The sequence below is a fragment of the Anguilla rostrata genome, chromosome 14 (genome assembly GCF_018555375.3).
Source record: "Anguilla rostrata isolate EN2019 chromosome 14, ASM1855537v3, whole genome shotgun sequence".
Lineage (NCBI taxonomy): Eukaryota > Metazoa > Chordata > Actinopteri > Anguilliformes > Anguillidae > Anguilla > Anguilla rostrata.
Window position 1 is genome coordinate 1,254,075 of NC_057946.1, and position 25,098 is coordinate 1,279,172.

Sequence of the window (25,098 nt, forward strand, 5' to 3'; positions counted from 1 at the left end):
GTATAGTCTTGCTGTGGACAGTGTGAGGTCTAGGGTGGGTATAGTCTTGCTGTGGACAGTGTGAGGTCTAGGGTGGGTATAGTCTTGCTGTGGACAGTGTGAGGTCTAGGGTGGGTATAGTCTTGCTGTGGACAGTGTGAGGTCTAGGGTGGGTACAGTCTTGCTGTGGACAGTGTGAGGTCTAGGGTGGGTACAGTCTTGCTGTGGACAGTGTGAGGTCTAGGGTGGGTATAGTCTTGCTGTGGACAGTGTGAGGTCTAGGGTGGGTACAGTCTTGCTGTGGACAGTGTGAGGTCTAGGGTGGGTATAGTCTTGCTGTGGACAGTGTGAGGTCTAGGGTGGGTACAGTCTTGCTGTGGACAGTGTGAGGTCTAGGGTGGGTACAGTCTTGCTGTGGACAGTGTGAGGTCTAGGGTGTGTACAGGGGTCCTCAGTTCCCCTGGCTGTATCCAAACTTCCCCTTTTGCACATCAGTCTGGCAGAAACCCCTCTTCACAAGCCAAGCAAATAATCACCATTATCAATGCGCATACATGCTGGGAAAAGCCTGGCTTTAGATTCACCCAGAACATCTGCTTGAATTCTTTCTCTTTTTTTAAAATCTTTTTTTATTTTTTTATGTATGAGGCTGAGAATGACTTTCTCACCCCAGCATGTCGGTTCACGTCTGTTCTGATTATGATTTTTCAAGAAAGCTCACAGTGAAATTATTTTTCTTTCTTATGACCCATTCAGAGATCCTCCTCGTATGAATCCGGTTGCGGAAGCCCTTGGGCAGCCTGAGAGCTGGGAGCTGTTCACCTTAGCGCAGGTGGCATTGCTCTGGTACAGCACCGCTTCATGCTCTGATGTCTGCAAGGCTTTGCATGAGACCGACTTCAGGCGTGGGATTGTACAACAAAGGAACTGTTCTGCCTGGTTTGCTCCACATCGATTGTATCTGGGGAGCTCTCCTGCGGAGCTCTTAATTATTATCTGATTTGATTTTAATACATTTTTAATGTTTTCCTGATACAATAAAATGATAAACATAAGTTTATGGTTTAAGATGATAGAAATTAGTTTATGATTTAAACATGAGTTTTTGGTTTGAAATGATAAAGATTGATTTTGTTTGCAGAAGATGGTTTTAATCAGGGAATTCTGGGTAAAGTAGGTCAGAATAGGAAAAAACAGTTGGACACGCCCCCCCTGAACTACAGCCTAAATGGCTTTTGGAGATAGGTCGTCGCCCGTGGGAACAAGCGCTTGGCAGGAGGGACTCGAGGAGCCTGGTGTTCAGTTGGTTCTTTCAGGGGTTCAGTTGGTTACAGGTGTTCAGTTGGTTCTTTCAGGTGTTCCGTCGGTTCTTTCAGGTGTTCAGTAGGTTCCAGGTGTTCCAGGTTCTGTTAGCGGGACAGTGGAGGCTCCCCTCAGTGGGCTGCATTCAAAGTCGCGGTGGGCTATTTTTGGACAGGGCCGGTTCTGGGTCTGTTAGGCCAGATGCCCTATGAATAGCACAGGGATGCGACACGCGCAGCTTTCGTATCCCAGAATTCCCTGCTGGATTTTTTCGCTCATCATGGGATTAAAGAGTCAGCCAGAACGCATTGCTTCACACCTCCTGCACACTGCAACCTGAACCTCTCAGATCTGCTCCTGTCACAGCACTACACGTTTCTTTCCCCTGTTTTTGGGAGTCATGGATGTGGTAAAAAGAGCTACAAGGGAAAGCAGACAAGCCGCTCTGAGTCAGCTGACTAAAAAAGGTCTCAGCAGGAAGTCTCACCCAGAAGAGTCTGTTGAGAATTTTACAGAGTGGGATGCTGTGTAGTATCAGTTAAAATAACTAGTGTTAATCATGTAAAAAGTGTCTCAGATATTTTTTGTGTCTCAGGTATCTCAGTTGTCTTAAAGATAGCTATGCTAAATTCACTCTTGCTGGTATCTGATTTGAATGAGTATGTGAATGGAAATACTCATACCCTGCATGAGAATACTTTTCTAGTGCCAGCCTTTGACTGATTTTAGGTAGGATTCCTTGAAAGGAAACTTGCAGGTCCTCTACAGGTGTGTATGGTCGGGTGACATCGTATATTCAAATAAGAGACAGGATGTGGATTCCAGGATCTGGAATTTGATGTGTTGGGATTTATAGCCTGCATAGGGAGATCAAAGACAGTCACGACCTGGCCATGCTGAAGGAGGCTGAACTGGTGGACAGCTCCCACACTTCTTGGTGAAGTCAGCAACCTTAATAGTCGTTCAACAGATGCTGTAATCACTTGGCCAAACGTCAAAACCGACAGTTTGCTGATATCTAATGGACACATTGATGATAAATGACAGCTGTAGACTGTAAAAAGGGGAAAGGCAGTTGCTATATTATGCGTGATGTAATGCCATAAATTCACATCTGTGATTTTGCTCTAGTTTCGCTTCATTTCATGTTACATAGTTGTAAAATATGGAAGAAAGGGTCTTGAAGGTAAGTTCCTTATTCAGTTTGTTGTACACCAGGCAAAGGAGCTCTTCACAAATGAATGAACGTGCAGTTGAGCTGTAGCCAAACCTCCATGTTAGGTGGACAGCATTGAAATGGATGGAAACTGGACTCCATATAGCCATGAATTGCCAACCTATCAGCTATTTGGAAAGTTGAGTTTTTTGTGTGTGTTTTCATGAAACAGCATGGAAATGGCATGAGCACTGTTATGATTACACACCGTGTGCTGAAATAAGCCCTAGGCCTACAGCTTCACTCTCAGAAGAAAAGATTCCAAAAAGGCTCCCCTCTATCTCCATGGTGGAAGACTGTCTAGTTCAAGGGTTCTTTGTCTGGCGAAATGGTTCAGTGTGGGAGCTTTGACAATTTTCACACCGACCAAAGATGGTTCCATAAAGAACTAAAAAGGTTATCCTATGGAGACAAGCCGAAGAACCCTTCTTTCAGAGTGCTGGTCTTTCTGTGTTTGCTATTGCCTGGTATAATTATAGTAATTGATGGACATTTATGGATTGTACTCGCCCCTCCCCTATTTTGTTGGTTAAAACGATATATTGCACAGTGTTGTTATAGGCTAATTGCCCTATAATAAGTGCAGTAGCTGCTGTGAAATGAAATGACACGGCCTGATTTCTCTTTGAAACATCTGATCGCATTCCGGAATGGAACTCTCTTCCGAAGGTCAGTTCTGCAGATCTGTCAGTGAGTCTATGGTAACAGAGAAGTAGGCACGCTCCGGAACGCGGGATAGACAACAACCCCCCGTGATTTCACTTCCGTCGATTTAAATGAGTGTTTTCTTTAAATTTGCATACTATATTCCTCTTTGGCACACAAGCCCTTTAAGTGAGAGATATAGCATTTGAATAATCCATGGTATTTCAGCATACGGTGAGGGTTAAGATTTCAACAAAAAGCTTAAGTATTGTAAATCTGTCTAACCAAAAAACCGTTTGGGTTATACCAAGTTCAGAACAGGAAGAAACACATAATGTCTTGATGTAGTATGTGGTGTGTGGTTGACGTATACTGGCATATTTTAGGCCTTAAATGGTCTTTAAGTCATCCTCCTCTTAACCAGGTCAAAACCTAGTATATAGCTGGACCTAACACACTTCATCCGGCCGACCAATGGTGTAACTTCATAACTCGGCAGAGCAATAGTGTAACTTCATCACTCAGTCAGAGACATTCGCGTTTGTAGGGTCCAGCCAAAAATAGTTTAAAACGAGAATGAGTTCTGCACAGCAGAGAGTAGTCAATGTGTCAGTCTGCCAGGTCACGTAGTAGAGGTCAAAACTCTGAGGGTTTTCTTCCTGACCGAGTGGAGAAGGTCGTTCCACCATTGAGGGATGAGGGCAGTTGGGAGCCGAGGCTGTGATGAGTGGCTGATGGGCCCCTGAAGGGATCCGACCGACAGCGAGTAGGAGGATCCCGACTGGAGAGGTCTGGTTGGTGTGGTGTCGCCTCTTAGTTTGCCAGTGAGGGAGATTTGAATTTTGAATTGGCTTCCTCCATAAGCCAGTGAAGGGTTTAAAAAAGCGGTGTGGCGTGTGCGAATTCTGGCGAGCTGAAGGCCAGGTTGGCAGCAGCGTTCTGGAACACCTGTGGTGGCACGGTGGCACAGGCCAGTAAGCTGGCCAGCGAGGCGGTACGGTAGTCCAGACGAGAGATTACATGGGCTTGGGCGAGCAGCGGTGTACCGTAGAACAAGGGCTGGACTGTGACAGCGTGTCCGAACAGCTGTTATCCCGTTTCCACATGAGCTTCTGTCTTTGAGCTTTTCACAGTCACACGGCAGTTCGCTTGCACGTTTTTGGAAAGGCCGAAAGTCCTGCAGCTCAACCTGAAGGTTTTTTTGTGAAAGGAAATTAGTGAATAAAGAGTGGGCAGTGGCTCGACTTTGACACAGCCTTTCTTTGAGACATCTGTTACATTTTGTGGGTTTTGTTGATGCTTAAGTTAGCGGCACACTCCCCTGCGCTGCCCCCAGTTCTCCTCCTGCTGAGCCCCGAAGTGCTTACCCAGAGTCCGGAGGCTGCGAGGGCCAAGGTTTTGTTGCTTGGAGACGAGAGTGAAGCATAAGAACGCCTGCCCAGATCACTGCAGGGAATCTTCAGCTGTTAAAAAATACGACTTTAAAAACAATCCGTGAAATTTAATTACTGGACAGCATGCAGCATGTGAAGCCCCCCCACACCCTTGTCTGAGTGCAGCTGTGGTCGTTAGGTGTGAGGGAACACAGACACAACAAAAGTTTTGATTATGAAAATGCATTTATTGCCATATGGTGGCACCCCTAGAAACATGAGGGAACGTACAGGATTGCTGGAGTAAACATGAGTTTAACGGGACCTGCTTGTTTTGGTTGGACATGACTGGAAGTGGAACAGTGCAGTAGCTGTGGTGTGAGCCAGTCACCAAAAATTCCTGCACAAAGCTTGGTACTATATTGAGACAACTGCCGCATTGATGTTGACTTACGGTTAACACTACTGAGTCCGTTGAAGCAATATCACTTCTGCTGTGGACAGTAGCATAGACTGTGTCCCAGAGTGAAGCTGGGACAATACAACAGAGACCAGACAGATGTGTCTTCACTCTCCACACCAGTCAGGAGCTCAACCAATCACTGAGTATGCCCGGTAATTAGACACAGGACATTGGCACTGGTGCATACATTCTGGATATCATTCCTGGATCCTTTGAGATGTCTGGGGGTTATAACCAGAAGGTGTCCACCAATTGCCATTGGCATTACTCCATTTGTGGGGTGCTCTGTGATTGGTTTAGCTCCACTCCAGCTTCCCAGTGACAAAACGTTGGTGCTGCCTGTGGTTTATGACCCCCGATGTGTGGGCCATGAGCCATGAGGCCGGGGGCAGGAGGGCCCCTGTGCCAGCATATTCAAATTTTCGAAAACAGCAGGTCTGACATCAAGGGCATGGGAGCCTGAGTCTGTGTCGTGTGAGGAGATCAGAAAAATGAGTGGGAGAGAGACGGAGTGAGAAAGACAGGAGACAGAGAGGAAAAGAGCGAGCCTTCTTTCAAGAAGGGGGGGGGGGGGGTAAATCCACTTAGGATTTTGGATGCTACTACTAAAATTCATCCTGAGCCCAGTTTTAATGGCGGCAGACACAGCGAATCCCAGTCTGTGCACTTGTATGTAAACGGGACCGCGGTGAACACCAGCGCCTGTATGCAGAACCTGTCTGCCCCTCCAGGATCAACATTCCGGCACACGGCCGGCCGACCGCATTCAGAAAGAGATCCCTGTTCGGGGGGCCACTGTTCCCCGCCCCGGCACGCTCGTACCCCTACTGAGCACCCCTGTTCCCCGGGACAGCCCAGACGTCAGCAGGACACACCCCCCCCCACCTGTCCGACCAACGAGGCCTTGTGGGAGCAGAGAGGGCCTCCTGTCCCGAATCTGTCCGCCTTGGCCCGGTGCACACTCACTGGTTTGTGCGCCATTTTGTTGATTCAGGAATTCCTATACTAATCTGATTGTGTGAGTCATAAGCCGGCTTTCTTGGTGTAGCGGTACAATCAACTCACTCTTCGGCCAACCGGCTCATTTCTCCGTCGTACAGAACACCGACCCCGCACCACGTACACAGCACACACACAAGTGTTTCTCTCAGGTACAGTACTGTTCAGTTTTGTGTAACGATTAGGTATCTGGAGGGTCTAGTCGATCGTCCGTTTACATCTTCAGTGTCAGGGTGTGAACGCAGCGTTCATCGACCTCGTTATTAACGCTGCAGACAGTTACACGGCGGAGAGGTTAATTCGTAGAATAAATCCTGAGAAACGCGTGGAGGAAAAAATCCTGAGAAACACGTCGAGGAAAAAAAAAAAAAATCAGGATTCCAGGAATGAGCGGAAGGGCAAGAGAAGGACAGACAGACACAGGCGTGAAAAGGGCAGGAGCACGCTTAGCACGATTAGCACGTGTAGCACGTTTAGCGGCGTAGCCACGCGTTCCCCTCAGGGCCAGGCGGGGTGAGAGGTCGGGCTCCAGGGCGCTGGCTCTCCGCCGCGGCCGAGCCAGGGGCCAGCAGCTGGACCGGGAGCCGTGACTGATGGGCTGGAACCCTGTCGGAGATAATCTACTGGGCGACAGCGTCTGAGAATCCATCACCGATCCCACAGGGGGATGACAATTTTGACGGGAGTATTTTCTTTCGCACAGACAGGCGTATGTGCGAGCTGCAGTATGAAAATAGGGAGGTTGGTTAAGCAGTCAAAGACTCTTCTCTACTTAGGCTCTCTTTAAGTTCTATGATTTTACATATTACGTATTAGAACACGATGAATGCACGTCTGTGCGTGTGTCTGAGTGTGTATGTGTGTGTGTGTGTGTGTGAGCGTGTGTATGTGCGTGCGTGCGTGCGTGTGTGTGTGTGTGTGTGTGTGTGTGTTTGTGTGTGTGTATGCCACTGCCAGTTCACTCCTCCACTTCCCATCGCTGGAGTTCAGGGGTAGAGGTGACATCATCTGTATTAGCGTCTCATCCATCTTATCTTATGAGAAACACATTGAATGCTGCACCATGGAAGTCAACGAATTTGCTGTCTGACTTAATCTGTGCATATGTAAACATTTCATTTGAAGGAATCTAGCTCTTAAATCAGCCAACACATAAATGAATGAATGAATAAATTAATAAATTAATAAATAGATAAATAGATAAATAAGCACTGAGCTGTTTCCTTTGGAGCTGGAGGACATTCTGCCGGTGGAGATTCAGCCGTTAGTGTTTGATGTCGGGTTACGCCTAGAACGGTCCGGGAAGCCGTCTGAGGTGTTGAGAGCTCAACGCTGTCATTACGGACCACAATGCTAATTATGCAATCCTCTCCACGGGTAATTTCACATGAACTCAACCCTGAGCGTGATAATTTATTCCGTGCAGGAACACGATATGTACAGACGTTTGAAGTGTCTTCTAGGAACGTGGTGTTTGTGATGTCGTTTGGGACGTTGAAGAAGCATTGCGTTCTTCGGTGGGGGAGATGATGTCTAACTGCCTTTGAGTTCAGTGTAAACCTGGCGCCTGTGTTTGTTATGAACAGAGCAGCCTTGAACGATGTGGTGCAGTCCAGTGAGCCAGCTGGAACCTTCAGCCACACATTTGATGAGAACCACAAACAGGCATTTCCCAGAGGGGGCTGAGCAGGGTGAATGCACAGTGGTGGGGAGCAGTTGGCTTGCCCTGGTCTGGTATGTGTCTCTCCTGCTGGAACTTAGACGACAACATGATTCCGAACTTACATTGATGTTTCTCCTTGAACCCTTTTACAAGGTGTAAGATCACAAGTATGTGATTAGAGTGTTCATAACTGAACATTCTAATGCTGATGCAACGACCACCACTGGTAATTGAGTGCAATGGAGTTCTAGAATGCTGACTTAGAATTATTTCCCCCCTCCAGTCACTGTGCAGCGCAGTGGTTACATCCCCTTCAGTCTCTGTTCTAGAACTCCACTGCTTTCAGTTGCCAGCAGTGATTGTGACATCAGCATTAGAATGTTCAGCTAAGAACATTCTAATCGCGTGTGTTTATGCTCTCACACCGTAAGGGGTTAAAAGGGCGTTGGCGTTAGGAGAAGGGACCTGCACATTGGCTGCTAGCTCTCTCACCGGTCCGTGACACGCTGAGTGTTTTTTATGTGGCCAGGGCTTGAGTGTGTGTGTGTGTGTGTGTGTTTTTTCTCACAGGGAACCCTGAGCTTGGCGCTCGCTGTAGGGTCAAGTCTGAGGTTCGAGGTGTGATCGGGGAAGAGCGACGCCGGAGGGGGGTTCGCTGACGACTGCCGACGTCTGCGTGCTTCACACCCCGACACACCCGCCCCGCCCCGCCCCCCCCGCCCACTCCCGAACCCTGCTGCACTCCAACAGGTAAGCACAAGCTCTCTCTCACCTGGTCTGCGGCAGACTCAGGCACACCTGCAGGTGTTACTGCTGAATGCTGGAATATCTGGTTACAGCTGAACACACTCTGCTGGAAACACCCAGAGGAGACGGCCTGATGGATTTGTGAGTTTAGTTTTTTTTTTCTTCTCTCTTCCTGGTGTCATTAGTTGTACTTAGCAGAAGATTAGTCTTCTGTTGTGCTTTTGTGTAGAATTAATGGCTAATTTGTCAAATCAAAGTGAAACCACAGCCTGTCAGACCACTACAATGAAACGGAAACCTTTGCGTTTGGGGCTCAGGTGTGCTGTCTGCGCTCTGATAGGCTGGGGTCACACAGCTGATACTGCGGGATTTAATCTGTTTAGCTCCTGACTCACGTTAACACTGCACACATTAAAGGAATTCGAGGGCTTCTCAGTCTGTGCTGACAGTTCCTCGTTCTGTGGCACAGGTAACAGTCGCTGCGCAGTGCTGAAATTGAGGAGGACAGAAAATTTGGACCGTCATTCATGTTATTAAAAATTCTTGAATTGCGCAGATCGTTTTATGTGATCCAGCAGTGCGTTTTAAACATTCCACAGGTGCGGTGTCACCCCTCGCAGGCACGAAAGGCGAGACTTCACACCCCTGTCTCCGTGTCTTGTTCTGAAAAAGGCATTAAATGGGCCCCGAGCCGGGACCTCAGCTAATGGGGGAAACTGGCGTTTCGGGGCAGAAGCACACATGCTGTATTTAAGTGTGCGGAGGACGGGAAGCGAATGAAAAGAGGAGAAGAGAAAGGGAGGAGGAGATGATTGTGTGGCTGCACAGGAGAAAGCAAACAGCTGTGGAACCGCATTTTATCTGAAGTCACATGACATCCCTGCGGGAGGGGGGGGGGGGGGCAGCGGCAGGACAGTGTAGTTTTTGACGAGGGAACTGTAAATATGGGGGCATTCGTTCCTCCGGGTACTCCAGTTTTCCCCGACAGTCCCAGGACATGCAGGTAGGGCTAATTTGAGAGTGCAAATTGCCTGTAGGTGTGAGTGTATGAGTGAATGGTGTGTGTGTGTCCTGCAGTTGGATTGGCTGCCTGTCCAGTGTCTATTCCTGCCTCTCGCCCAATGCATGCTGGGATAGGCTCCAGCACCTCCTGCAACCCAGGAGTGAGTGGGTTAGAAGACAGGTGGGTGGAGGGAAGTAGCCTGGATGCACTAGTGCAGTAAAGGCTGGTGCTGCTCACAGCTGCTCCTGAAGTGGAGGAGGGGCTTATCCAGAGCCAGCCATTGGCTGAAGCACTCTCTGCAGTCCTTCAGAGCCACAGCAGTCCCACACGATTCACGTTTTTCTTTTTTTTATTTTGGAGCACTTTGGGGGCGCAGCAGCATTCTTCTTTAGGGCCCCAAAAGCCCTCAGGCCGGCTCAGTGCTGATTCAGTGGCACTAAATGCAAATTTTTCTGTCGTTTACCAGGGATTTCTTTTAATGGCGCAGGAAAAATAACTTCATAAAGGAGCCATTGCACTGCAGGCAAGTTTGGTTGAGTGACCAGAAAATGGGCATCTTCAGTATTTCATGACTATTGAGAAATTGTGCAATGGAATGGTCTACATAAATTATAGCAGCAAATGAATTACTGGGAGCATCTTTGCCATCGAGTTATTCCAGTATCGCTTGCTTCAGCCTGTAATGACGAGTCATTTTTGCTTGTTAACCCAAATGAGTCTTGTACGGAAGATCAGCGTTACCACTGGGTCTTTAAAAAATCTGTGCTTATTCCAGGTGGTTACTTGCGATCATCTTTGTGATTCAGACACGCCGTGTATTGAGCCCAATTTGCATAACCATTTGTCAGATTGGCACTGAAATATTTGCGTGACCGGGAAGTGGAGAGAGTTATCTACCTGACAGGAGATAACCTCCAGGAACTTCCCCCCGCAGTGGTGTGCGCTGTGATTCATATGTATTTTGCAATGGATTAACATGTCCAAATCATGTCCAAATCACATATTTTCCCTGAGTATAGCCAAAGACCCAGATGTTATACAATGCATAATACACACCATATTGTGTATGTGGGCAAACTAATAAGAAATATCAATTTCTTTTATTTACAAGCATTTTATTTATATTTCTTTTACTGCTTCACTTGTCTGTTTTACCAGTGCTAAGCCAGACCTGTCTGTAGAGATGCAGAAACCTTTCCACAGCCACTGGAATCGAATGGGTTTTTGTAAGTAGCAGACCAAGGTCAGCAGACCAAGGTCATCGGAATGCCTGCACCTCTCTGCATGTAAACACACTGGAGAAGAGGGCATGTGTTCCACAGGGGGTCTTTCTTGGATTTTAGATCTTGTTTTCCTTAATTTTTTTCTTTTTTTTAAACGCTGATGCATATCTAAATTTTGAATATTTGGATATGCATGGCCACACACTTTGTGCCTCCTGGAAAAATTACAGTGAAGGCATCTGGAAAAGTATGATCCCCGACCGTTTTGATGCACTTCCTCCCTGTTGCCAGTCCTGATGTACAAACCACACTTAACCCTTTAAGATGTGAGGTCACAAATGTGGGATTAGAATGTTCTTAGCTGAACATTCTAATGCTGATGTCACAATCACTGCTGGTGACTGAAAGCAGTGGGGTTCTAGAATACTGATGTAGAATTGTTGTTTTGTTGAGATGTGTGATGCAGTTTGATTTGAATATTGTTTAAATATATTTTTTAAATAAATAGGAGCTCATCAGCTCAACAGTAATCTCAACAGTGCTGCTAATCTGCTGATTGTGGACGTGAGCTTTCTAAAGTGTCTCTCATGCTGTCAGAAGAACAGCCTACACACACACACACACACACACATACACAGGATCTGTCTCCTGTGATTTTCAGGTCAAACCGTGTATCAGGTCTGCAGTGTGCCTCAGGCACTGTTCAAAAGCATGTCTGTGTCTTTGGTACTCCCTCACACTGCATGTACCACACAGAGACAGCACTACTGAGGCTAAAATAGCCTTTTCAAAACCATGGTTTTAAAAACCATACTGGCCTCAGTTCCCAGCCGTATTGAGTATGCAATGGTCTTACCACCATTCTTCTTTATGCACCCCTTCTTATCATGCTAAAACAGTGGTTTAGAGGAACCTGTCTCACATGCCACAGTTTATGTGAACTCCTTCTCAGGCACATTGTTTTTTCAACAAAAAAAGGATTACCAGGAGAAATGACCAAAACAGCACCCCGTGCTAAGTGTTAGCTACATGTCCTATGATCCTCTAATCACACATCATGCCCCTGTGCTAAGTGTTAGCTACATGCCCCTGTGCTAAGTGTTAGCTACATGCCCTATGATCCTCTAATCACACATCATGCCCCTGTGCTAAGTGTTAGCTACATGCCCTGTGATCCTCTAATCACACATCATGCCCCTGTGCTAAGTGTTAGCTACATGCCCCTGTGCTAAGTGTTAGCTACATGCCCTGTGATCCTCTAATCACACATCATGCCCCTGTGCTAAGTGTTAGCTACATGCCCTGTGATCCTCTAATCACACATCATGCCCCTGTGCTAAGTGTTAGCTACATGCCCTGTGATCCTCTAATCACACATCATGCCCCTGTGCTAAGTGTTAGCTACATGCCCCTGTGCTAAGGGTTAGCTACATGCCCCTGTGCTAAGTGTTAGCTACATGCCCTGTGATCCTCTAATCACACATCATGCCCCTGTGCTAAGTGTTAGCTACATGCCCCTGTGCTAAGGGTTAGCTACATGCCCTGTGATCCTCTAATCACACATCATGCCCCTGTGCTAAGTGTTAGCTACATGCCCCTGTGCTAAGTGTTAGCTACATGCCCCTGTGCTAAGGGTTAGCTACATGCCCTATGATCCTCTAATCACACATCATGCCCCTGTGCTAAGTGTTAGCTACATGCCCTGTGATCCTCTAATCACACATCATGCCCCTGTGCTAAGTGTTAGCTACATGCCCCTGTGTTAAGTGTTAGCTACATGCCCCTGTGCTAAGGGTTAGCTACATGCCCTGTGATCCTCTAATCACACATCATGCCCCTGTGCTAAGTGTTAGCTACATGCCCCTGTGCTAAGACTTAGCTTCTGCCCCGTCATCCTACAAGATTCGCCCCATGAGGGACCTTAGAGAAGACTGTCAGACCTGCTGCTCTTTCAGTGTCTCTCCTGCTGAAGTGTCGCTGCGTACGCGTGTAGCGCTCCTGAGTGACTGGCTGCTCCTGACAGGATAATGATGTCTCCCAGCTGCGCGTCTCACGCTGTGTCAGTGTGACTGCAGGGCTCTCCAGCTCTGGAGCTCTCCCTGTCGCCTGGCAGCAAGGATGGAGCTGTCACGGCAGAATTGATGTCATTCCCTTAGGGTGATTGACAGGCCGGGATTATGGGAAGCATTTGGAGTTAATTGGAGGAAGAGGATGGTCATAGTGTATTGGGACATACATCTCAGTAAGTGTGTGTGTACGAGCGTGTGCGTGTGTGTGTGTGTGTATGTGTGTGTGTGTGTGTGTGTGTGTGTGACAGAGATATTCTCAGTCAGTCCTGTCATCCCTGTGGACATGTGCTTTAAAGCTGGCATGGATATGAGCAGTTTGGTTTTAATTTTTTCCATTTCCATTTCTTAAGTGGAACACTCATTTCAAATGAGTGGCTTGATTGCATGCAAACACAATTGAGACTGAAAGTTCTGGGAAGGATCACCACACTGGAAGCCTAAACGTCAATTTATTTTAAAAATCCGTTGATAATATACAGTGTTTTTTTTTTTTCATCATCTCTTAATTGCCATGGTGATATTTCCCACCGCACTTTACTGGAGATGATTAAAAATGTCATTTGCAGATTTTGCTGGAATGAACTGGAGTGTAAGAAGCAAAGGTCTGTAGATCTGGCACAGACGTTGTGGAAAGGTTTGTGTATGTGGTGAAATGGACCTGAATCTGAGCCCTAATTCTGTGAATAACTGTATTGCTGTGAAAGAAACGCCTCAGCCTCCAGAATTTCCCCCCGATTCACAGCAAACGTTCCTGAGCCGGACGGCTGCAGAGCTGAAGATCGCTGTAAGCCCAAACACATAAATGACCTTTGACCCCCGCCCCCCCCCATAACTGCACTGAGCGAAACCCGGAACATCTCCCAGAACTGGAACATGGACTGGAGTAAAAAGAGTTCTTTTGTGTTTTACTCAGCGCAGTTATCCAGCTAACCCTGTAATCCTGCTTCATGAAATGCCCTCCTGTTCTTCTTTTGAGCTGAGGACTCTGAGGAGAGGCTGTTACTAGGTCCATGTGCTTCTGTTTAAGGCGGTCTGTGCTGCTGGGAGCGGTCACTCCTGCTCTACGCACTGCTGTTCAGTATCGTCCATCATGGGAGGGTTTCTGTTTTGTGCTTTCTGTCAAAAAATGCCTTCTTCTTCTTCTTCCAATGAATGATCTTGTTCAGTTCATTAATGCATTTAAGTGAACTGCTTCAGCTGATTCTATACTGAACGGTGCTGTAGTGTTGGGGAACGCTGTGGGGAGTGTGGTTTGGGGAACGGTGCTATAGTGTTGGGGAACGGTGTGGGGAGTGTGGTTTGGGGCCGGGCTTTGTGACTGGCCATAGTCGACCCCGGAGGATAAATTTTCCTCGAGTCGTTCCCTTGGCTGAGAGCACAGCGCTGTCTGGGACAGTGTAGGCGGGGTCGCGTCGTGTTTCGGGTATTTTTGAGGGAACTTCCGGGAGGTTCCGCGAAGGGGTCATCGCCACGGCGACGACACGTGACTCTTACACCTGGGCGGAATTCGAACGCTCCGTGACCGACGGCGTTCCGCTTCAGGTGCTGCTAATTGGACCAGCCTGCGGGGGGGCGGGGGGAGGGGAGGGGAGGGGGGTCGGGGGGGTCGCGGGGGGGGGGGGGGGGGGGGAAGGATCCTCCAGGTGGTTTGGGTTAACAGGAGAGGAAGTGAAACTGCAGAAATATTTCGACCCCCCCCCATCTCTCCCACACTCTGCACGATGACGGGGTTGAATTTCTTTCTTTTTGTCTGAGAAGGAGAGACTCCATTCTCAAAGGTCCCCAGCAGCCTAGGAGCCTTGTGTTTTTTTCTTGTTTTATTCAGGACTTGCCTACAGTCAAAAGCAGCAGCTTAGTCTGTTTAAAAACATGTAACCAAAGGACTAAATCTGGGACCTAAAGCTCAAATCCTGTTTCTGCCGGTGTTTGATGTGTTCCTGCATTAAGTGCTTAATTTAGGTCACTGATTGGCTAAAGAATCTGCACACCTTGTTTCCAAGGCCTTTACTGACCACTGATTGGCAGGAAACCACAGATGTCTGTAGACACTGCAGCCCTCCAGGACTGGCGTTCGAGACATCTGGACCGAACAGCCTGTTACTCTTGTCAGATCAGCATTGGCCTGTAGTTCTGTAGCTGTAGTACCGGCTGCTCATTGTCAGCAGCATTGGCCTGTAGTTCTGTAGCTGTAGTACCACTGGCTGCTCATTGTCAGGATGGCCCAGTATGCATGTGTTAACAATAACTGGATAAACCAAATAGATTGTGCAGATAACAGTACAGTATTGCCACAAAATCGGCAAGTTACCATATGCTATAGGTTTAATTCAGGCAAGGAAAGGTCGTATCGGAGAATCAGCAGAGAATCTGGAGGGATTGCAAAGTAGCAAACAGAAAAAAAGTAAAACTTTTTAAAAAATTTACCTACTAATGTCAGTTTTAGGAGCTAACCTACCCAATGACCGGAAAGAAAGAAAGAGAAAATCAGAGAAAAGGGTAGAGTAAAGAGCTGAGCATCCCTAATGAACTCCATTAGTGCAGCAGGAAGTGATCAGTGAGTCATTAGTGACAATTTTAACGAGACGGAGGACTCCTCCCTTAATCACCCGCATGACGAACTGCTCAAACGATGGAGAGCTTTTACACTGACATTAGCGAGCATGTTTTACAAGCTGTTAAATATCGGCATCATAAATTATACTTATACTTAATAATTATATTTATAACTTAATTATTAATATTCAGTAGTATGTTCTTTAATATCACATGATTTAGTGTATGGGCTTTTCTTTTTGTAGACATTGGCCTGAACAGTGTCTGTAACAGCGAAAGTGAAAGCGCTTGCCTTTCACTGAGAGTGAGAGTCAAACGTGATGTTGTGTTTAGCGAGGTCCGGGCCGATCGGAGGGCCACTCTGCAGGACTGGTGGCGTGTGCGGCGTGTTCGGCGCGTGTGTCCGTACGCATCGCTGACGGGGAGAGCGTTGTCCGCGGTTACGCGTCTTACAGTAAGCGAGGGCGTGATGTTCCAGAGACGGATCGCCTTTCCGGTGCTCACTGACAGCAGAGCGGGACCGGGATACACGGGGTTATGGTGCTACATTAGCACAGAACTCCCAGAGGGAGGAAGGGAGGGAGAGAGAGAGAGAGAGAAGGAGGGAGGAGGGAGGGAGATAGGGAGGGAGGGAGAGAGAGAGAGAGAGGGAGGGAGGGAGGGAGGGAGGGAGAGAAGGGGAAAGAGAAGGAAGGAGAGAAGGAGAGAGAAGGAAGGAGGGAGGGAGGGAGAGAGAGAGAGAAGGGGAAAGAGAAGGAAGGAGGGAGGGAGGGAGAGAGAAAGAGAGAAGGGGAAAGAGAAGGAAGGGAAGGAGGGAGAAAGAGAGAGGGACTTTGACAAAGGGAGGAATAGGTAGAGAGAGATAGAGAGAGAGAATTAATGCAGGTTTAAGAGCTTTCAGTATCTCGTCTTGATTCTAGGCTTTTGATGGGCTCTTGTGTTGTTGTTGGTGTTTGTTTACACGAGGACCAGAGTTAGGGTTGGGGTTAGGGTTGCCACTGAAAGCCAGAGAAGCCGTTATGAGGCTGAGAAACAGGAAAGAGAACAGTCAGAGACTCCGGCCACATCTCAGGCTTGCCAAAATCAAGTAACATCATTACATGAAGGAGAGGACTGGCGAGCTCAGTAATTGCAAAGGGTCTGGTTGGCCAAGGAAGACCTCTGCAGTTGATGACTGAAGATTTCTTACAGGTGCTGAAAAATGTGTAAAAAATACCCTTTGACAAAAGCTGAAAATCTTCACTTTAACCACGTGCTAATTGGTTGATTACAAATCAAAAATCGTGTAGTACCAAGACAAATCAAGAAAGAATATGTCTTTGTCCCAAATGTGATGGAGCTCCCTGTATACTGTATGTAGCTTGTTTATCACCTTTGATAACATTCTATAACCTTTTCTAAATAAAAAAAACAGAGCAACCAGTAGCTGTATCCGGTCAAAAAAAATTGTTGGATTGCACTGTGTCGTCCAATATACCAACTTGTATCGCAGAGATGATCACATTTCAGTCTCCATGTATTAAAAAAACCCAAACTACTCATTGGAAAGTTTATGGCTATAATCTTACAGTGGACTACATAGATGGCTGTGTTAGATACTGCAGATGAGTGATTTTTCTGGCTCACGACAACAATGACTGAATTGTGCTCCCGAACAGCCGTGCCCAGGAAAGATTGTCTTATTTTGGTATTTGATAACATGCCCTAGAGTGTACTAGTGAATCCTGGCTTATTTAATTGGCTGATTCAATAAGGACACAGAAGGCCTGGCTTTATCTGGCAGAGAAAGCAGGTCACTGCTGCAGTTCAGCAAACTGTGACAAACAGTATCTGAAAGTATCCAGATCACCACAGATACAGACCACAGACCTCTGCTCACACAGACCACAGACCTCCGCTCACACAGACCACAGACCTCCACAGACACAGACCACAGATTTCCGCTCACACAGACGACGCACCTCTGCTCACACAGACCACAGACCCCACTCACACAGACCACAGACCTCCACAGACACAGACCACAGACCTCCACTCACACAGACCACAGACCTCCACTCACGCAGACCTCCACACACACAGACCACAGACCTCCACAGACACAGACCACAGACCACGGACCCCACTCACACAGACCACAGACCTCCACAGACACAGACCACAGACCTCCACTCACACAGACCACAGACCACGGACCCCACTCACACAGACCACAGACCTCCACAGACACAGACCTCTGCTCACACAGACCACAGACCTCCGCTCACACAGACCACAGACCTCCACAGACACAGACCACAGACCCCACTCACACAGACCACAGACCTCCACTCACGCAGACCTCCGCACACACAGACCACAGACCTCCACAGACACAGACCTCAGACCACGGACCCCACTCACACAGACCACAGACCTCCACAGACACAGACCACAGACCTCCACTCACACAGACCACAGACCACGGACCCCACTCACACAGACCACAGACCTCCGCTTACACAGACCACAGACCTCCACAGACACAGAACACAGACCTCCACTCACACAGACCACAGACCACGGACCCCACTCACACAGACCACAGACCTCCACAGACCACAGACCATGGACCCCACTCACACAGAACACAGACCTCCACTCACACAGACCACAGACCACAGACCCCACTCACACAGACCACAGACCCCCACTCACACAGACCACAGACCTCCGCGGTCTGTACCTAAGCACAGAGGATTGTTGTGAACCACTCTGTTATGTGGAGAGGCTGAGCGGCTCCTTTAGATGAACGAGGTGGAGATCTGCAGGAGGTCTGACATCTGCTGCTGCTTTAACCTCTACCTGCTCCTCAGGTGCAGGAAGCGGATTTAAAAAGCTGTTCTCCTGTACTTTAGTGCACTGGCTGGCTGCTCGCTTTGTGTGTGTGTGTGTTCGTGTGTGTGTGTGTGTGTGTGTCTGTGTCTGTCTGTGTGTGTGGGTGTGTGTGTCTGTCTGTGTGTGTATGTGCGTCTGTGTGTGTAGGTGTGCATGTCTGTGTCTGTGTGTGTGTCTGTTCTCCTCCACTGCCCTCATCTGATAAGAGTTAGTGAAACACAGTTCTGTAATCCATTCATGATTTCCCTGCTTCTCTCTGAAAGGCAGCCTTTCTCTCCTGTCAGACACACACACGCCCGAGTCTGGGAGCTCGGGATGGAGCTGGAAGCTTGCCTCACTCCAGCTGAATTCTGGCTCGCTCCGGACAGCTTGTGATTTAATTTGTTGTGTACATGCGTCCGATCTTAGCGTTGGCCTGCTACGCTGTTACCATAGCAACATGTATCAACACTGACAGCAGAGTTTTTCCTATTAGGACTATTACCCTAGTAACATATCTCAGAGTTTCTTTTGTCTTGGACTGTGTATCTGCATTTTTTATATAGCGCTTTTATCCAAAGCGCTTTACAATCTCATTCACCCATTCACACACACACTCACACTCACACACACACCAACGATGAAAGGCTGCCTAGGGGTTAGGTGTCTTGCTCAGGGACACTTCGACACGCCCAGGGCGGGGGATCGAACCGGCAACCCACCGACTGCCAGTCAACCGCTCTTACCTCCTGAGCTATGTCGCCACTATGTCGCTATGTTTTGAACTTAAACTCTCAGGTTAAATATTTTTTTATGAATGTTTCCAAAAATGGTGGAGAGTAACTGCATTGATGGATGGAATTTTGAGTCAATTAAATGATGTTCATGACTGAAATGGGTTACCTGGGAAGTGGAAGTGGCCTGTAAGTGCGGGTGTTGGGAATGGTGTTGCCGGTGACGGTATCCGGCCTGTGTGTCGTGCAGTTTGTCCTCGGCGTGTCTGGCCCTGCAGATCGGCTTTGTTTTGAGGCTGTAATGTGACAGGGAATTGAGAGTTATGTGATTATTTATTTGTGCTGCTCTCCACTGCTGATGAGTTGTAATTCGATGCGAATGTGTACCGGCTTGGCACCGCTCACACAAAATGGCGGCTTTAATCGACACGTATCGACTGAAAGGTGTGCGTCACTTCCCTGTGCTTTCGGCATATTTCATTGAGTGCTCAGGCGATAGCAGGCTACCGTGTGCTTGTGTGTACGGTTTATTGTCTTTTACGCCAGTGTACAGCTCTTTGAATTGCCACTGTGTTTGAAAGGTGCTGTATAAATAAACTCAACTTGCCTTGCCTAACATCACATCGCTGCAGGTTCAGAGAGCCACTTACATTGCTGCAGGTTCAGAGAGCCAATCACATTGCTGCACGTTCAGAGAGCCAATCACATTTCTGCAGGTTCAGAGAGCCTATCACATTGCTGCACGTTCAGAGAGCCAATCACATTGCTGCAGGTTCAGAGAGCCAGTCACATCACTGCAGATTTAGAGAGCCTATCACATTGCTGCACGTTCAGAGAGCCAGTCACATTCCTGCAGGTTCTGAGAGCCAATCACATTGCTGGGTCTGGTGGCCTGTGCACACATGTGTCCTGGGTGTATTAAGCAATTTAATATAATAAGACATCAATATTTCATACGATTTTACACATGAGGCAGTGCGGTTCATCGATTACGTTCCTTGCCTGTGTCATTGCCCCACTGGAGGACTGTGCGGTGGTGGGAGTGTGTGCAGAGGGGTGTTCAGGGGGTGTGTTGGGGGTGGGTTGGGGGTGGGGTGTATGCAGAGGGGTGTGTAGGGGTGGGTTGGGGGTGGGGTGTATGCAGAGGGCTGTGTAAGGGGTGTTGTGTGAGGTACTCACAAAAATATCATTCATTCTCCCGCCTTTCCATCCTGAAAAGATCTTTATCTTCCACGGCAAATCTTAACAAACAAAATTCTCAGTTTTTATAACATTTATGCTTTCCTGTTTTTTCCCCCCACTTGTAGGAATTTTTCCCAAAATTCAATTTTCTCTTTGTCTATAGCTGGAGGGCTTTTGTAAAATACTAAAATGGTAAATCCAGAGAGTGATATTAGACATTAATCTGAAGGCATTTAAAGAAAGTGCAGTAGAAGAACCAATCCAGAATTGAGACTTTTGGTGCCATTTTGGGAAATGGATGTTTTGTCAGACCTGTAAATGCTCATGGCCTGTGCTCCTGTCTGATCCAAAATGGCTCCGTGCAGCTGTTTTACTTGTCATTTATTATTTCATGACAAACATTTCACATTGATCATAACTTTTTAAACTCACACTAGTTTTTAGGTATAGCCATGTAAATTTGTCAGGGGTTCCAATACACATAAGCTGTCCTTGTTCTTCAGGCGCTAGTGCGCACAACTTGAAAATATGAATCATAAAACGATGGTATTATCTTACCTCCGCATGGCAACGTACTCCGTGACTTCATGGGAGCTGAAGGGAAATAAAAAGAACAGTATACCATCTGCACTGTGTTTGGTACAGTTTGGGATTGTTAAAAACAAGCAAAATTATTTTCACGAAGTGTTCGAAACCTGTTGAGAACATTCCGGTAAATTCTGGCGCAGGAAACGTGTGTGTTTTGGTTCCATCTCTCCCTCTGTGTTACACAGTTAATTTAGTTTTACAGCAGAGTACCAGCTGGCCGGTGTATCTGTGTGTGTCAATCAATGACAGAGCAAATTGTTTTTCTGAAAAAAAAAAAAAAAACAAGAAAAAAAAACCATGTGTTTCACATTCTGGGGTTCGCAATGTTTAGTTCCAGTTTGGGCAGGTTCGATGACATAATGTCTGTGAAAAGCAGTTCATTTGTTTCACCGTGTTGCATCACATCTCACGACGCAGAAATAAATAAAAGTGTGACACGTAGGGAGTTCCCTTTGGATCAGGAGAGCGTTCTCGGGGAGAATGGTGTCTGCTGTTCCTGTGTAATCAGGCTCAGAGCCTCTTTATAACAGGAATATAAAGCATCACTGTGGTCTCCTCACTCCACCTATAAGTATTGCAGCTGTGATAGTGAGTAGATGTGGTGCATGTGTATTACCGTTCTTTAGTGAGCATCGTATCTGAACACACGTTAGTTATTTTAACAGGTGAGACTGTAAATTTAGTTCAAAATCTATAAAGAAACACACGGACAGGACATTGGTTTGAGGTGCGTACATCTCCACCTGATGCACTCAGATGTGCATTTTGCGTAGCGTTTGAAATGCTCCTGACAGATTTGACATAATCCATGCTGTCGTTTCAGTGAATTCTGTCCTCTGTGAACTTGCCCTGCACCCTGGCAGGGGAACATTCCTGCACGTGCTCAGTAAGTGCACGCAATTAGTGCTCGTTAGGAAATGTGCGATATTGTAAACACACCCCCCCCCCCTTTTAACGCAATTAGGGCTGCCCGAACCCTGCACCCTGCGGCACCCCCCCCCCCCCCTTTCAGCAGCGATCCCTCTGTCCCACATGCCAGCTCCCCCCCCCCTTTGTTCTGTGATGCGAGAACAGCTTCGCCAAACTACAAACGGTAATTCTCTCTCTTTCTGTCTCTCTAAATCTCCCACCCTCTCTATCTCTCTCTCCCACTTTCTCCCTCTCTCTTTCTCCCCCTGTCTGTCTTTTTCTCTTTCTCTATTTTTTTTTCATTTGGATCTAAATGGGTAAATCGGCAGTGAAGCGAATTATTGTTAGCCCATCGTATCCTATAGAGGCCTGTCTGGCTCGCTTAAGAAGCTCGCCTCAAAGGCTTTGTTAGGGAAATAACATCAGAGACGCACACACATGTTTTTCATACCAAGCCCATAGACGTGTGTGCACTCTGCACTCTGATACAGCCCCAGGCCATTTAAGCATTTTTACAGACGTATTAAACGGCATCAGAGGAGTCCTCACTGCTACAACCCGTTCTTCCACTATCTTATTTAAAAATGCCTCAGACTGAAATGCCTCAGACTGAGAGCCTGCTGCCCCCCCCGCCCCCTCCGCCCCCCCTCCCAGGTTGCCTTAGAACGTCTCCTATTGGTTGACGCATTATCACGTTGAGCTGCGGTGTTCAGGTCTGGTGAACGTTTCCAGAGGACCAGGGAGCCTCGCTTTAGCGGACGGCCCTGCGCTGGTCCACGCTGCCCGACAGCGCCTTCCCCTGGCGAACAGCGGCATGACGGACTCCGAAGCGGCGGTGTGAACATCACCTGACCGTCCTGCTGTAGCATGATCAGCCGCCACAGCCGTGAACCGCGAGAGTGAAAGGCTGGAGGCCCGGGAGCCGCCGTCCGTTTGAGTTCTGAGGTCCAGACCGCCATCGTCGCTGGATTGGCCGCTGAGCTGCGTCGCTGGATTGGCCGCTGAGCTGCGTCGCTGGATTGGCCGCTGAGCAGCGTCGCTGGATTGGCCGCTGAGCAGCGTCGCTGGATTGGCCGCTGAGCAGCGTCGCTGGATTGGCCGCTGAGCAGCGTCGCTGGATTGGCCGCTGAGCTGCGTCGCTGGATTGGCCGCTGAGCAGCGTCGCTGGATTGGCCGCTGAGCCGCGTCGCTGGATTGGCCGCTGAGCAGCGTCGCTGGATTGGCCGCTGAGCTGCGTCGCTGGATTGGCCGCTGAGCAGCGTCGCTGGATTGGCCGCTGAGCAGCGTCGCTGGATTGGCCGCTGAGCAGCGTCGCTGGATTGGCCGCTGAGCTGCGTCGCTGGATTGGCCGCGGGTGTCTGAATCGCCGGGGTGCATTCAGGCTAATCGCTCGGGCAGGTGTAGGGGTCGCTCAGGGTTTAAAGGTCAACGCGATGACCCGTGACATCAGGCCTGCTTTGCTTGGCCCTGAACCGGGCCCTTAATTGGGGCCTTTGATTACCAGTGTCCACTGACCGTAACCCGGACGCCACACAGCAGGGTCTTCATTAAAACCTCCTGGGGACTTGGCAGGGCTCAGGTCATTTTTCATTTTTAGTTTTTTTTTACTTCTCACAAAGATGTTTCATTTAAATTTTTAATTGAAGACACCTGTGTTCACTCTACTGTGGCTGTGTTGGGAAGTGAAAACGGAAAGCCTTTTATTTGTTTTGTGTTTCTTTCTCTTTCGCTTGTTTTCTAGCTGACTGCCCAAATTTTGTGTGGCAGGTTTAAAAGTGCTCATGTGTTGCTCATTCTTTTGCAGTGTTGTTTTACAAGTGGAAGGAACAACAGATTCTCTGTTCCCTGGTGTTACTGGGCACAGCACATAGCCATGTGGACTTGTGGAAATAGAAAATTGAGTCTGCTTCTTTAACCTATTAGAGCCTGCCAAAATCTTCGACTCATTTTTCCATATTTTAAAATTTACTGAAAGACTACGGGTATTATATGGTAATCAAATGATTTTTTAAAATCAAGTGATCAAGTTAAATGGCATGCTTTATTATATGTGAGTAGAGGCTGTTCTTACTGCCCTTCCGTGGCTAAGCCCATCCATCAGTCCATCCATCCATCCATTATCTATACCCACGTATTCCTGGTCAGGGTCACGGGGGGTGCTGCAGCCTATCCCAGCATGCATTGGGCGAGATGCAGGAATACACCCTGACAGTTTGCCAGTCCATCGCAGGGCACACACACACAGGGACAAAGCTTTCTCCCACTGTGAGACTTAGAGAGAGGGAAAACACACCTGAATAAAGCACTGAGCACTCGGGGATAATCCACAGTGTTTATCACTTTGATGGAGATGAACAGGCACAGGCACATTATGGTCTCGTAGCACATTCAGGGATACTCAAACCCCCCCTGGGTGCCCCCACAGAGTAAACAGGTACGGCAGTCTGGCTAACTCCGCGATGCAAACAAGGCTCCCCTCTCACTGGTGAGCTCAGGGCCCATGACCTCCTCCCAGAGAGGAAACAGAGCCTTTGAGCTGGTCTTGGCTGATGGTCTGCAGTCTCCTTGACTGTGGAAAATCCCATAATATTTATTTTTAATTAGGCCACTTTCCCTGTGATGGAGGGTCAAGTAACTGTCACTTTATGAATGTTTTTGGGCTTCTATGTGTCCCTGATGAACAGTGGTGTAGCCTGAGAAGCAGGTGAGGTCCTGCTGGTCCTTTGTGTAAATACAGCACAAGCCATTTCAGTGTGAATTGATGCAGAAAGAACTCAATGAGTGTTTTTTCTGGGCGTGGCCTTCATGAAGTTACAGGGTTTCCCTCGCACCTGTTGCCCTGCCAAAATTTGGCAACATCCTAGCCTTTAGTGTTCTGGACACATGGGTGTGCTTCCCAATTTGAGCTGGGGTGCAAAGTCGCAGCATTTAAATTTAATCTTTTATTTTGCTTCTATGCCGTGCCTGGTGGGTAAAAATGCGAGACTGTCACTGCAGGAGCACCAGTCCCTTCCTTATGGAAATGGAAGATACAGCGAATATGATTAAATGAAATACGTTCTCAGTATATTTCAGCACTTCACAATAAATGGGCGAATGTATATATAGCCTAACTCCCCGCATGGGTTTTGGTTCAGTCCCCAAAGGAGTTGTGATCCCTTCTTTATGTGCTATCCTCTCTGCTTTGCACCTGCCTGAATCAAGGTAAAATAGAGAGGGCTGTCAGTGCTGCATGGAATGGTTTCCCCTGGTAATGTTAGAGAAAAGAGACCAGTTCCCGACTTCATGTAACACTGTAATACACAGCACTGTGCAAGAGGAATATATTAAACTGAATCACCAGTACAGGATTCAATTGTTTAAAACTGGCGTATTTTGACATCACTTTTAAAATGACAGTGAGGTGAGGACACAGGCACGTTTGTCATTTTAAAGTAGCTGTTGACAGTCTCTGGATAATCAGGCCCGCTGGACCCTGAGGCCTCTGCCTGGGTGTACGAAAACACCCTCTCCTGGGCCGTTTAGTGCTGATGAGGCAGAGACGGGATGGGGGTGGGGGTTGGGGCGCGGGGACGCGCCCTGTATCCGGCTCAC

At 47.9% G+C, this 25,098-nt stretch overlaps 1 protein-coding gene across 2 annotated transcripts in view; it reads left to right on the forward strand.

The window, feature by feature from the left end:
* Nucleotides 1-25,098, forward strand: part of LOC135240221 (bone morphogenetic protein receptor type-1B) — a 70,664-nt gene that overhangs the window by 12,643 nt on the left and 32,923 nt on the right. The window contains exons 3-4 of one of the 2 annotated variants that reach the window (XM_064309617.1): nucleotides 8,211-8,390; nucleotides 8,480-8,528. The gene's annotated coding sequence lies outside the window, so the exon portion shown is untranslated. The remainder of the gene's footprint in view (nucleotides 1-8,210; nucleotides 8,391-8,479; nucleotides 8,529-25,098) is intronic. The other variant, XM_064309616.1, reaches the window with a different exon arrangement.